Source organism: Ranitomeya variabilis, chromosome 1 (genome assembly GCF_051348905.1).
Source record: "Ranitomeya variabilis isolate aRanVar5 chromosome 1, aRanVar5.hap1, whole genome shotgun sequence".
NCBI lineage: Eukaryota > Metazoa > Chordata > Amphibia > Anura > Dendrobatidae > Ranitomeya > Ranitomeya variabilis.
Genome location: NC_135232.1, coordinates 771054257 through 771061074, shown reverse-complemented (window position 1 = coordinate 771061074; position 6818 = coordinate 771054257). Strand labels below are relative to the sequence as shown.

Genomic DNA, 6818 nt, shown 5'->3' with positions numbered 1-6818 from the left:
GATTCCCAGCCAGTCTCCCATGCTGGTACTTGCCTAGCCTCAAGCTGCTTAGCATTTGCGATCTGACGAGGGCAGGCACATTCAACTTAGTGTGGACATTGACGGACAACTAGCACCACAGCGGGTCTTTTCAAGAGATATAAAATTGTAAGGGAAAGCTTTGATAAACCCCCCCCCCAAAAAAAAAAAAAAAAAAAGAAAAAAGAAACTTGCCCAGCCTCAAGCTGCTTAGCATTTTCGATCTGACCAGAGCTGGCACATTCAGCTTAGAGTGGCCAATGACAGATTGTTCAAACCAGTGCGGCTCTTTTCAAGAGGAATACAATCGTCAGGGAAAGCTTGGATCAAAACGAAAAAACCAAGTCAACGGTACCAGGGATTCCCAGCCAGTCTCCCATGCTGGTACTTGCCTAGCCTCAAGCTGCTTAGCATTTGCGATCTGACGAGGGCAGGCACATTCAGCTTAGTGTGGCCATTGACCGATTGCTTTCGCGTCTGCTAGTCTTTTCAAGATGAAAACAATCGTAAGGGAAAGCTTTGAGAAAAAAAAAATAGCAAGTCAACGGTATCGGGGATTCCCATCCAGTCTCCCATGCCGGTACTTGCCCAGCCTCAAGCTGCTTAGCGTTTGCGATCTGACGAGGGCAGGCACATTCAGCTTAGAGTGGCCATTGACGGACAACTAGCACCACAGCGGGTCTTTTCAAGAGATATAAAATTGTAAGGGAAAGCTTTGATAAACCCCCCCCCCCCCAAAAAAAAAAAAGAAACTTGTCCAGCCTCAAGCTGCTTAGCATTTGCGATCTAACCAGAGCTGGCACATTCAGCTTAGAGTGGCCAATGACAAATTGTTCACACCAGTGCGGCTCTTTTCAAGAGGAATACAATCGTCAGGGAAAGCTTGGATCAAAACGAAAAAACCAAGTCAACGGTACCAGGGATTCCCAGCCAGTCTCCCATGCTGGTACTTGCCTAGCCTCAAGCTGCTTAGCATTTGCGATCTGACGAGGGCAGGCACATTCAGCTTAGTGTGGACATTGACCGATTGCTTTTGCGTCTGCTAGTCTTTTCAAGATGAAAACAATCGTAAGGGAAAGCTTTGAGAAAAACAAAATAGCAAGTCAACGGTACCGGGGATTCCCAGCCAGTCTCCCATGCCGGTACTTGCCCAGCCTCAAGCTGCTTAGCGTTTGCGATCTGACGAGGGCAGGCACATTCAGCTTAGAGTGGCCATTGACGGACAACTAGCACCACAGCGGGTCTTTTCAAGAGATATAAAATTGTAAGGGAAAGCTTTGATAAACCCCCCCCCCAAAAAAAAAAAAAAAAAAGAAAAAAGAAACTTGCCCAGCCTCAAGCTGCTTAGCATTTGCGATCTGACCAGAGCTGGCACATTCAGCTTAGAGTGGCCAATGACAGATTGTTCAAACCAGTGCGGCTCTTTTCAAGAGGAATACAATCGTCAGGGAAAGCTTGGATCAAAACGAAAAAACCAAGTCAACGGTACCAGGGATTCCCAGCCAGTCTCCCATGCTGGTACTTGCCTAGACCCAAGCTGCTTAGCATTTGCGATCTGACGAGGGCAGGCACATTCAGCTTAGTGTGGCCATTGACCGATTGCTTTCGCGTCTGCTAGTCTTTTCAAGATGAAAACAATCGTAAGGGAAAGCTTTGAGAAAAACAAAATAGCAGGTCAACGGTACCGGGGATTCCCAACCAGTCTCCCATGCCGGTACTTGCCCAGCCTCAAGCTGCTTAGCGTTTGCGATCTGACGAGGGCAGGCACATTCAGCTTAGAGTGGCCATTGACGGACAACTAGCACCACAGCGGGTCTTTTCAAGAGATATAAAATTGTAAGGGAAAGCTTTGATAAACCCCCCCCCCCCCAAAAAAAAAAAAAGAAACTTTCCCAGCCTCAAGCTGCTTAGCATTTGCGATCTGACCAGAGCTGGCACATTCAGCTTAGAGTGGCCAATGACAAATTGTTCACACCAGTGCGGCTCTTTTCAAGAGGAATACAATCGTTAGGGAAAGCTTGGATCAAAACGAAAAAACCAAGTCAACGGTACCAGGGATTCCCAGCCAGTCTCCCATGCTGGTACTTGCCTAGCCCCAAGCTGCTTAGCATTTGCGATCTGACGAGGGCAGGCACATTCAGCTTAGTGTGGCCATTGACCGATTGCTTTCGCGTCTGCTAGTCTTTTCAAGATGAAAACAATCGTAAGGGAAAGCTTTGAGAAAAACAAAATAGCAAGTCAACGGTACCGGGGATTCCCAGCCAGTCTCCCATGCCGGTACTTGCCCAGCCTCAAGCTGCTTAGCGTTTGCGATCTGACGAGGGCAGGCACATTCAGCTTAGAGTGGCCATTGACGGACAACTAGCACCACAGCGGGTCTTTTCAAGAGATATAAAATTGTAAGGGAAAGCTTTGATAAACCCCCCCCCCCCCCAAAAAAAAAAAAAAAAGAAACTTGCCCAGCCTCAAGCTGCTTAGCATTTGCGATCTAACCAGAGCTGGCACATTCAGCTTAGAGTGGCCAATGACAGATTGTTCACACCAGTGCGGCTCTTTTCAAGAGGAATACAATCGTCAGGGAAAGCTTGGATCAAAACGAAAAAACCAAGTCAACGGTACCAGGGATTCCCAGCCAGTCTCCCATGCTGGTACTTGCCTAGCCTCAAGCTGCTTAGCATTTGCGATCTGACGAGGGCAGGCACATTCAGCTTAGTGTGGCCATTGACCGATTGCTTTCGCGTCTGCTAGTCTTTTCAAGATGAAAACAATCGTAAGGGAAAGCTTTGAGAAAAACAAAATAGCAAGTCAACGGTACCGGGGATTCCCAGCCAGTCTCCCATGCCGGTACTTGCCCAGCCTCAAGCTGCTTAGCGTTTGCGATCTGACGAGGGCAGGCACATTCAGCTTAGAGTGGCCATTGACGGACAACTAGCACCACAGCGGGTCTTTTCAAGAGATATAAAATTGTAAGGGAAAGCTTTGATAAACCCCCCCCCCCCCAAAAAAAAAAAAAAAAGAAACTTGCCCAGCCTCAAGCTGCTTAGCATTTGCGATCTAACCAGAGCTGGCACATTCAGCTTAGAGTGGCCAATGACAGATTGTTCACACCAGTGCGGCTCTTTTCAAGAGGAATACAATCGTCAGGGAAAGCTTGGGTCAAAACGAAAAAACCAAGTCAACGGTACCAGGGATTCCCAGCCAGTCTCCCATGCTGGTACTTGCCTAGCCTCAAGCTGCTTAGCATTTGCGATCTGACGAGGGCAGGCACATTCAGCTTAGTGTGGCCATTGACCGATTGCTTTCGCGTCTGCTAGTCTTTTCAAGATGAAAACAATCGTAAGGGAAAGCTTTGAGAAAAACAAAATGGCAAGTCAACGGTACCGGGGATTCCCAGCCAGTCTCCCATGCCGGTACTTGCCCAGCCTCAAGCTGCTTAGCGTTTGCGATCTGACGAGGGCAGGCACATTCAGCTTAGAGTGGCCATTGACGGACAACTAGCACCACAGCGGGTCTTTTCAAGAGATATAAAATTGTAAGGGAAAGCTTTGATAAACCCCCCCCCAAAAAAAAAAAAAAAAAGAAAAAAGAAACTTGCCCAGCCTCAAGCTGCTTAGCATTTGCGATCTGACCAGAGCTGGCACATTCAGCTTAGAGTGGCCAATGACAAATTGTTCACACCAGTGCGGCTCTTTTCAAGAGGAATACAATCGTTAGGGAAAGCTTGGATCAAAACGAAAAAACCAAGTCAACGGTACCAGGGATTCCCAGCCAGTCTCCCATGCTGGTACTTGCCTAGCCCCAAGCTGCTTAGCATTTGCGATCTGACGAGGGCAGGCACATTCAGCTTCGTGTGGCCATTGACCGATTGCTTTCGCGTCTGCTAGTCTTTTCAAGATGAAAACAATCGTAAGGGAAAGCTTTGAGAAAAACAAAATAGCAAGTCAACGGTACCGGGGATTCCCAGCCAGTCTCCCATGCCGGTACTTGCCCAGCCTCAAGCTGCTTAGCGTTTGCGATCTGACGAGGGCAGGCACATTCAGCTTAGAGTGGCCATTGACGGACAACTAGCACCACAGCGGGTCTTTTCAAGAGATATAAAATTGTAAGGGAAAGCTTTGATAAACCCCCCCCCCCAAAAAAAAAAAAAAAGAAACTTGCCCAGCCTCAAGCTGCTTAGCATTTGCGATCTAACCAGAGCTGGCACATTCAGCTTAGAGTGGCCAATGACAGATTGTTCACACCAGTGCGGCTCTTTTCAAGAGGAATACAATCGTCAGGGAAAGCTTGGATCAAAACGAAAAAACCAAGTCAACGGTACCAGGGATTCCCAGCCAGTCTCCCATGCTGGTACTTGCCTAGCCTCAAGCTGCTTAGCATTTGCGATCTGACGAGGGCAGGCACATTCAGCTTAGTGTGGCCATTGACCGATTGCTTTCGCGCCTGCTAGTCTTTTCAAGATGAAAACAATCGTAAGGGAAAGCTTTGAGAAAAACAAAATAGCAAGTCAACGGTACCGGGGATTCCCAGCCAGTCTCCCATGCCGGTACTTGCCCAGCCTCAAGCTGCTTAGCGTTTGCGATCTGACGAGGGCAGGCACATTCAGCTTAGAGTGGCCATTGACGGACAACTAGCACCACAGCGGGTCTTTTCAAGAGATATAAAATTGTAAGGGAAAGCTTTGATAAACCCCCCCCCCAAAAAAAAAAAAAAAAAAAAGAAAAAAGAAACTTGCCCAGCCTCAAGCTGCTTAGCATTTGCGATCTGACCAGAGCTGGCACATTCAGCTTAGAGTGGCCAATGACAGATTGTTCAAACCAGTGCGGCTCTTTTCAAGAGGAATACAATCGTCAGGGAAAGCTTGGATCAAAACGAAAAAACCAAGTCAACGGTACCAGGGATTCCCAGCCAGTCTCCCATGCTGGTACTTGCCTAGCCTCAAGCTGCTTAGCATTTGCGATCTGACGAGGGCAGGCACATTCAGCTTAGTGTGGCCATTGACCGATTGCTTTCGCGTCTGCTAGTCTTTTCAAGATGAAAACAATCGTAAGGGAAAGCTTTAAGAAAAAAAAAATAGCAAGTCAACGGTACAGGGGATTCCCAGCCAGTCTCCCATGCCGGTACTTGCCCAGCCTCAAGCTGCTTAGCGTTTGCGATCTGACGAGGGCAGGCACATTCAGCTTAGAGTGGCCATTGACGGACAACTAGCACCACAGCTGGTCTTTTCAAGAGATATAAAATTGTAAGGGAAAGCTTTGATAAACCCCCCCCCCCCCAAAAAAAAAAAAGAAACTTGCCCAGCCTCAAGCTGCTTAGCATTTGCGATCTGACCAGAGCTGGCACATTCAGCTTAGAGTGGCCAATGACAAATTGTTCACACCAGTGCGGCTCTTTTCAAGAGGAATACAATCGTTAGGGAAAGCTTGGATCAAAACGAAAAAACCAAGTCAACGGTACCAGGGATTCCCAGCCAGTCTCCCATGCTGGTACTTGCCTAGCCCCAAGCTGCTTAGCATTTGCGATCTGACGAGGGCAGGCACATTCAGCTTAGTGTGGCCATTGACCGATTGCTTTCGCGTCTGCTAGTCTTTTCAAGATGAAAACAATCGTAAGGGAAAGCTTTGAGAAAAACAAAATAGCAAGTCAACGGTACCGGGGATTCCCAGCCAGTCTCCCATGCCGGTACTTGCCCAGCCTCAAGCTGCTTAGCGTTTGCGATCTGACGAGGGCAGGCACATTCAGCTTAGAGTGGCCATTGACGGACAACTAGCACCACAGCGGGTCTTTTCAAGAGATATAAAATTGTAAGGGAAAGCTTTGATAAACCCCCCCCCCCCCCCAAAAAAAAAAAAGAAACTTGCCCAGCCTCAAGCTGCTTAGCATTTGCGATCTAACCAGAGCTGGCACATTCAGCTTAGAGTGGCCAATGACAGATTGTTCACACCAGTGCGGCTCTTTTCAAGAGGAATACAATCGTCAGGGAAAGCTTGGATCAAAACGAAAAAACCAAGTCAACGGTACCAGGGATTCCCAGCCAGTCTCCCATGCTGGTACTTGCCTAGCCTCAAGCTGCTTAGCATTTGCGATCTGACGAGGGCAGGCACATTCAGCTTAGTGTGGCCATTGACCGATTGCTTTCGCGTCTGCTAGTCTTTTCAAGATGAAAACAATCGTAAGGGAAAGCTTTGAGAAAAACAAAATAGCAAGTCAACGGTACCGGGGATTCCCAGCCAGTCTCCCATGCCGGTACTTGCCCAGCCTCAAGCTGCTTAGCGTTTGCGATCTGACGAGGGCAGGCACATTCAGCTTAGAGTGGCCATTGACGGACAACTAGCACCACAGCGGGTCTTTTCAAGAGATATAAAATTGTAAGGGAAAGCTTTGATAAACCCCCCCCCCAAAAAAAAAAAAAAAAAAAGAAAAAAGAAACTTGCCCAGCCTCAAGCTGCTTAGCATTTGCGATCTGACCAGAGCTGGCACATTCAGCTTAGAGTGGCCAATGACAGATTGTTCAAACCAGTGCGGCTCTTTTCAAGAGGAATACAATCGTCAGGGAAAGCTTGGATCAAAACGAAAAAACCAAGTCAACGGTACCAGGGATTCCCAGCCAGTCTCCCATGCTGGTACTTGCCTAGCCTCAAGCTGCTTAGCATTTGCGATCTGACGAGGGCAGGCACATTCAGCTTAGTGTGGCCATTGACCGATTGCTTTCGCGTCTGCTAGTCTTTTCAAGATGAAAACAATCGTAAGGGAAAGCTTTGAGAAAAAAAAAATAGCAAGTCAACGGTATCGGGGATTCCCAG

General features: G+C 47.9%; 22 pseudogenes; all 22 read right to left on the bottom strand.

Annotated features, from left to right (window-relative positions):
* Window positions 1-361: 361 nt before the first annotated feature.
* LOC143797593 (5S ribosomal RNA) lies at window positions 362-480 on the bottom strand (annotated as a pseudogene).
* A 443-nt stretch (window positions 481-923) lies between these two features.
* LOC143800459 (5S ribosomal RNA) lies at window positions 924-1042 on the bottom strand (annotated as a pseudogene).
* A 77-nt stretch (window positions 1043-1119) lies between these two features.
* On the bottom strand, window positions 1120-1238 carry LOC143799919 (5S ribosomal RNA; annotated as a pseudogene).
* Window positions 1239-1495: 257 nt separating this feature from the next.
* On the bottom strand, window positions 1496-1614 carry LOC143800572 (5S ribosomal RNA; annotated as a pseudogene).
* Window positions 1615-1691: 77 nt separating this feature from the next.
* LOC143800368 (5S ribosomal RNA) lies at window positions 1692-1810 on the bottom strand (annotated as a pseudogene).
* Window positions 1811-2058: 248 nt separating this feature from the next.
* LOC143798264 (5S ribosomal RNA) lies at window positions 2059-2177 on the bottom strand (annotated as a pseudogene).
* Window positions 2178-2254: 77 nt separating this feature from the next.
* On the bottom strand, window positions 2255-2373 carry LOC143799916 (5S ribosomal RNA; annotated as a pseudogene).
* A 252-nt stretch (window positions 2374-2625) lies between these two features.
* Window positions 2626-2744, bottom strand: LOC143797592 (5S ribosomal RNA; annotated as a pseudogene).
* A 77-nt stretch (window positions 2745-2821) lies between these two features.
* LOC143799915 (5S ribosomal RNA) lies at window positions 2822-2940 on the bottom strand (annotated as a pseudogene).
* A 251-nt stretch (window positions 2941-3191) lies between these two features.
* On the bottom strand, window positions 3192-3310 carry LOC143797590 (5S ribosomal RNA; annotated as a pseudogene).
* A 77-nt stretch (window positions 3311-3387) lies between these two features.
* Window positions 3388-3506, bottom strand: LOC143799914 (5S ribosomal RNA; annotated as a pseudogene).
* Window positions 3507-3761: 255 nt separating this feature from the next.
* LOC143798911 (5S ribosomal RNA) lies at window positions 3762-3880 on the bottom strand (annotated as a pseudogene).
* A 77-nt stretch (window positions 3881-3957) lies between these two features.
* Window positions 3958-4076, bottom strand: LOC143799913 (5S ribosomal RNA; annotated as a pseudogene).
* A 248-nt stretch (window positions 4077-4324) lies between these two features.
* On the bottom strand, window positions 4325-4443 carry LOC143797589 (5S ribosomal RNA; annotated as a pseudogene).
* A 77-nt stretch (window positions 4444-4520) lies between these two features.
* On the bottom strand, window positions 4521-4639 carry LOC143799912 (5S ribosomal RNA; annotated as a pseudogene).
* Window positions 4640-4898: 259 nt separating this feature from the next.
* LOC143797588 (5S ribosomal RNA) lies at window positions 4899-5017 on the bottom strand (annotated as a pseudogene).
* Window positions 5018-5094: 77 nt separating this feature from the next.
* Window positions 5095-5213, bottom strand: LOC143800726 (5S ribosomal RNA; annotated as a pseudogene).
* Window positions 5214-5460: 247 nt separating this feature from the next.
* Window positions 5461-5579, bottom strand: LOC143798263 (5S ribosomal RNA; annotated as a pseudogene).
* Window positions 5580-5656: 77 nt separating this feature from the next.
* LOC143799910 (5S ribosomal RNA) lies at window positions 5657-5775 on the bottom strand (annotated as a pseudogene).
* A 249-nt stretch (window positions 5776-6024) lies between these two features.
* Window positions 6025-6143, bottom strand: LOC143797587 (5S ribosomal RNA; annotated as a pseudogene).
* Window positions 6144-6220: 77 nt separating this feature from the next.
* LOC143799909 (5S ribosomal RNA) lies at window positions 6221-6339 on the bottom strand (annotated as a pseudogene).
* Window positions 6340-6597: 258 nt separating this feature from the next.
* On the bottom strand, window positions 6598-6716 carry LOC143797586 (5S ribosomal RNA; annotated as a pseudogene).
* Window positions 6717-6818: the final 102 nt, after the last annotated feature.